At 34.9% G+C, this 5,605-nt stretch overlaps 1 long non-coding RNA gene across 1 annotated transcript; it reads left to right on the top strand.

The window, feature by feature from the left end:
* The first annotated feature begins 1,098 nt into the window (after nt 1-1,098).
* Nucleotides 1,099-4,356, top strand: LOC108946131 (uncharacterized). The gene is made up of 4 exons (XR_011413811.1): nt 1,099-1,229; nt 1,336-1,439; nt 1,759-2,151; nt 4,188-4,356. It is a non-coding gene; the product is annotated as an uncharacterized lncRNA (long non-coding RNA).
* The last annotated feature ends 1,249 nt before the right edge of the window (nt 4,357-5,605 follow it).

The following is a 5,605-nucleotide window of genomic DNA, read 5'->3' as shown; positions in this document are numbered from 1 at the left end:
GATCGCAAAATTGGCGCCCAAAACTGGGCTCTTCTGGTTCGTTCTGTGACATGTTTTGCGGTCGCAGAAGCAGTTTTGCGATCGCATAACTGTTTTGCGATCGCATAATTGGTCGCAGAATTATATTTTTTCAGCCTTTGGTAATTTGGTCATAACTTCTTGTAGGAATATCCAAATGATGAACGGTTTAAAGCGTTAGAAACTAGACTCAAAGATATTTTATTTTATAGATAATACACCATATAACACTTCGTATCATGAGAGTTATACTCATTTGAAGTTAGGTCTTTTTCGAATTCACTTGAAACTTTAGTCTTATGAAATTTCCAACTTCTACATTCGATGCTGAAACCTATCTAATCAAGTCCGGTTGACCTCAAATTTTGCACATAAGTCATAAATGGCATAATGAAGCTATTTCAATTTCCATAATTGGATTCCGACCTTGATATCAAAAAGTCAACCCCCGGTCAAACTTCCCAAAAATTTAACTTTCGGCATTTCAAGCCTAATTCCACTACGGACCTCCAAATAATTTTTCGGACACGCTCCTAAGTCCAAAATTACCATACGGAGCTATTGGAATCATCCGAATTAAATTCTGAGGTCATTTACATATAAGTGAATATCCGGTCAACTTTTTCAACTTAAGTTTTTAATTATGAGACTAAGTGTCTCATTTCACTCTGAAATCCTTTCTGACCCGGACTAACTAACCCGATAAGTCATAAATTAACTGTGAGGCATAAATTGAGCAGTAAATGGGGAAATGGGGTTGTGATACTCAAAACGACCTGTCGGGTCGTTACATAAGTGAAGATAAATATACGTTATTTTGCAAAGTCCAAGTTCATAATTCCATCGGAAGGAGAGAAGTGGGTAATGGCTGGTCTTCGTGATGCTTGGAGGAGGCACAAGAGAAGTATTAAGATGAAATATTTCAATAGGAATGCTACTGATGAAGATATGCTACAAAATCGCCCGAATGAGATACCAGGAGTTCAATTCCGCCAATTGATTGAGTATTGGAAGTACTCAAATGTCCAAGTAAGATTTAAACTGTGCATTTCTACTCTGTTGCATTATATCTTTTTTACTTTTTGATTTATTAATTAATATACTTCTTTTGGTGTTAGGCTATGAGCCAGTTAAATTCTGAAAACCGGAAAAAACAAAAGTGGAGGCATCGAATGGGTCCTATTAATTTTGCAAGAGTACGCGTGGCATTGGTAATATTTAGTCGATACTTTGTAAAAAATCTGACTTCTATTTCTTTTTGTACTTTATCGTAACACATTGATGTTTGATTTTTACTTTCTTTGATGTAATTTGTAGCGCGCAACCAAAGAGAACAACGAGGAACCATCAAGTCTGAAATATTTATTACAACCCGTACAAAGAATGGGAAGGAAGTTCATACAGATACTCAAGTTGCAATAGTAAGCCGTGTTGCAAGCTAAGATCTTGTTATTATATTTTTTTTCTCTCTTTAACTGAATGTGTTTCTTGTAATGTTTTAGCTTTATTCTTTAAAAAATATTTACAATGTTACAAAAACTAAAAAGTTATTGTTAGTTCTAGACAATTAACTCTAAGAATAAGTTCTTGCTCGTATTGTTTTGTTGTGTGTTTCTTTTGTTCGATTGAAGGAATTTTCACATAAAGAACATTAATCTAACCTGACTTGTTGAAACTTATTTTAGTGTTCATTCTATTTTAACTTGTAAGTCATGTTCAGTAATATTTCTTTTTTGACAGTCTGAACTTCAAAATCATCAAAGTTATGGAGAAACACAAGATGATGCATTTAGGACTGTATTTGGAAAGGAGCAACCTGGTCGGATTAGATGCTATGATAGATCGGTCACGATAAGCTCTCTGAAAAAAGATGATAAAATCAACAAGTTTAAACAAAAGCATGCTAATGAAATGATTTCTCTGAAAGAAGAAATGAAGGAAATGATGAGAGAAGAAATGCGAAACTTTTGTATTCAGTTGGTACAAAATAACCCTGGACTCGATATTCATGATATACAATGGTGTGCCGGATCTAATCTTCTTTCACCTGTTGATGCAAGTAGCGCACGAGCTATGAGAGGCCAAAATCTACCACATTCTTCTGGCTCAACTCATGCTTCGAGTCTTGAAAAGGTATTTATATTTCACACTATTGAAAAATACCTCAGGTTAACTTACAACACCATGCTTTTCTAAATTATTTGCTTTTTTTAGAAGGTAAACTATTTGCTTTTTATGGTTGTGTTACATAACATGAGTTATGAATGAACGGTTGGAAAATATGTTTCAGGAATAGAATTTATTTTTTGTAAGTGATTTTTAAAATGTCCTAGGATACCAAGTGAGCCCACAGAATAACAGGAAAAATTTTTAAGAGTTGGATGTACTTAATTTTGAACAAGAGGAAGCCTTCTCCAATGATACCAAGTGAATCCATTATTTCTTTGACAGTTAAAATGTATAAAGTTAAATGATATCAATTGTTTCAAAAGGTTCAGAATATTTGTAAATATGAATGAAAATGGAAGGGATAGATTGGTGTTATAACACTATTATTAATATGGGTTGTCCACTAATTTTCAGTCTTTTAATAGGTAGCTTAGTCCTTTTTTCTTCTCGGTTCCCTGCTGTTAATTCGTTTACTTCGTCTCTATGTTAATTTAGTGGTCTAGAGATACGGCTGGTGACTCAACTAATAAGATGCTTTATTTGAAATTATGAAGTGTAAATAGAGAAACCCGAGGAGACATGTATAAAGAATAATAATTCATTAAATAGAAATTAGTTAAACAATCTGTTGCAGAACATGTTCAATTGTAATACCAAATCTTAAATCTTAATATATAGAGAGTGAAATAGATGTAAATATGTAAGAAAAATCAACTAATCTCATGTACCTAGGGAAAACCTGTTTGAAGTAACTTAAAAGAAAATGACAGATTGGTTACCTGAAAAGTTAACACACTGAGGCTACCAAAAACTTTTGTGTTCGAGATAATCCTCGTCCTTACATATATATATATATATATATATATATATATATATATATATATATATATATATATGATGTTTTAAACCTATAATCTGGAAAAAAGAATAAATCTTTTACTGGCTTTTAGCTACTTGATTTGCTTTGTTGTATTTTTAGATCATGGAATTAATCATGTACTTTAACTTGTTTTCTATATCTGTTTCTCCCATTTATTGATATGTAGAGTCAGATTGTTGGTATATATATGCTAATAGTACAAAGAGGTGAAGAGGACTATAAAAAGTTTTATGAAATAGCTTGATATTTTAAATTGAATATCAAAAAGCTACTTGAATTTGATGCATGCACCTCATCTTGTACAATAATTTGCTTATCTGTAGTCGTTTTGGAGCAAATTGTCATAGATTAAAATATTAGGATTGCTTTCATTGAGGTCTATTGGAGAAAATTTATCATTTAGCTGAAAAAGAATTAAGGCTACATAAAGATGGTATGTTGTGAATCTTGTGATATGATTCATGCACATAACATTTCTTTGTGGTTGTCAATAGCCATTCCACGTCTTCAACAACCGATTCGAATCATCCTTGGATTCCTCTAGTTGTGTTAGCAGTTTTGTGCGAGATATGACTTCCACGTAATAGCATAAAAAGAAGTATTTTCAGTAACTACATTTGGCAGTGGTAAGATGACTTTGCCTAATATGATAGTGAAGATTTTTTATTGGAAACCTAACATCAGTTGTTATAATATTTTCCAATACATAGAACTTCTTGATCGCGCACTTTCTGTGTGCATGTGTGTCTGTGTGTTCTGAAGGTAATATTAGATCTACTTAAACTGGAGTCCAGATTACTGTCAAATTTTCTTAATGCATTTTAATTAGTGTTGATGAATGGTTTGTTGTGGTATAAACTGACAGCTTTGACTATTTTATGTGTATACTGTAAGCAGTTTGATTCTTTTTCAGTGTTATAGACACCTTATTTTCTTGATTGGGTTTGAGACTCTGTTTATGCAAGCTTATGAAGATATTCAATGATTCTTGTCTTTTTCAGATCTACATACTACTATTATGCATACACTTTCATATTGACTTTGTGGGTTATCAAGGCAAAGTTCTATGCATATTATATGTAGGTTTTTCCTAATTTTTAATTTTATTTTGAATGTGTAGGAAAATGTGGGTGATGCAACTGGAAGTGGTGGCTACAAATCAATTTGACCTATTGAAGTGAATGGGGAAGACTTTTTGAAGAATTGTGATGTTTATTATTATTGATAGTTATATGAACAAATTTTGTTTTGTAGCATTTATTGCCGGTGAACTTGAAGTAATGCTTTATTAGTATGGGCAATACTACACAAATTATATGTAACGAACCGACCGGTTATTTTGAGTATTACAACCTAATTTTTCCATTTACTGCTCAAATTATACTTTGCAGTTGTTGTGTGAATTGTCAGGGTAATTGGTTCGGGTCCGGCGAGGTTTTGGAATGAATTGGAACACTTAGTTCCAAGGTTTAAAGTTTAAGTTAAAATAGTGACCGGATGTCGACTTATGTGTAAACGACCTCGAAATTTAATTCTGATGATTCCAATAGCTCCGTATGGTGATTTTGGATTTAGGAGCGTGTCCAGAAAATTATTTGGAGGTCCGTAGTGGAATTAGGCTTGAAATGCCGAAAGATGAATTTTTGGGAAGTTTGACCGGGGAGTTGACTTTTTGATATCGGAGTCGGAATCCAATTCTGAAAATTAAAATAGGTCCGTAATGTGAAATGTGACTCTGTGCAAAGTTTGAAGTCATTCCGGTTTTGATGTGTTTCGGCACACGATATAGAATTTGAAGTTCAAAGTTCAATGATTTCGAATTTAGATGTGATTCATCGTTTCAATATTATTAGGTGTGATTTGAGGCCTCGAATAGGTCCGCATTATGTTATGGGACTTGTTGGTATAATTGGTTAAGGTCCCGGGGGCCTTAGGTGAGTTTTGGATTGTTAACAGATCAAATTTGGACTTAAGGAAATGCTGGAACTGCTGCCTACTGGTGTGATCGCACCTGCGAAGATTTTGATCCTAGGTGCGAAGCCGCATGTGCACGAAATCAGTCGCAGAAGCGGCGAAGTTTGGAACTAGGCAGCGCTCGCAGGGCGAGAAATTTACCGCATCTGCGAGGCCGCAGGTGCGAAGGTGTTGGCGCAGATGCGGACTGGGGCTGGCGTAGGGCGAACGCAGGTGCGAAGGGAATGCGTATCTGCGAGCCCGCAGATGCGAGATGGCACTGCAGATGCGAGGTTTGTGAAGGCCGGCTATTTCCGCAGGCGCGCAATTTTGACTGCAGAAGCGAGGGTCGCAGGTGCGACCCCTTCTCCGCAGATGGGGAACTCGATGAGACAGAACCTTTAATTCGAGGGTTCGATATTTTCACCCATTTTCGGATTTTGGAGTTCGGGTTGGGCGATTTTGGAGAGGAAATTTTTCACACAACTCGGGGTAAGTGTTCTTAACTCCCTTGTAATTATATTCCATGAATTAATCTTCATTTTTGGTGTGAGATTATTGAATATTCAAGAGAAATAGAAGAAA

Source organism: Nicotiana tomentosiformis, chromosome 1 (genome assembly GCF_000390325.3).
Source record: "Nicotiana tomentosiformis chromosome 1, ASM39032v3, whole genome shotgun sequence".
NCBI classification, from domain to species: Eukaryota; Viridiplantae; Streptophyta; class Magnoliopsida; order Solanales; family Solanaceae; genus Nicotiana; species Nicotiana tomentosiformis.
Note: the sequence above shows the minus strand (reverse complement) of the source record. Positions and strands in the feature narration are given on the sequence as shown.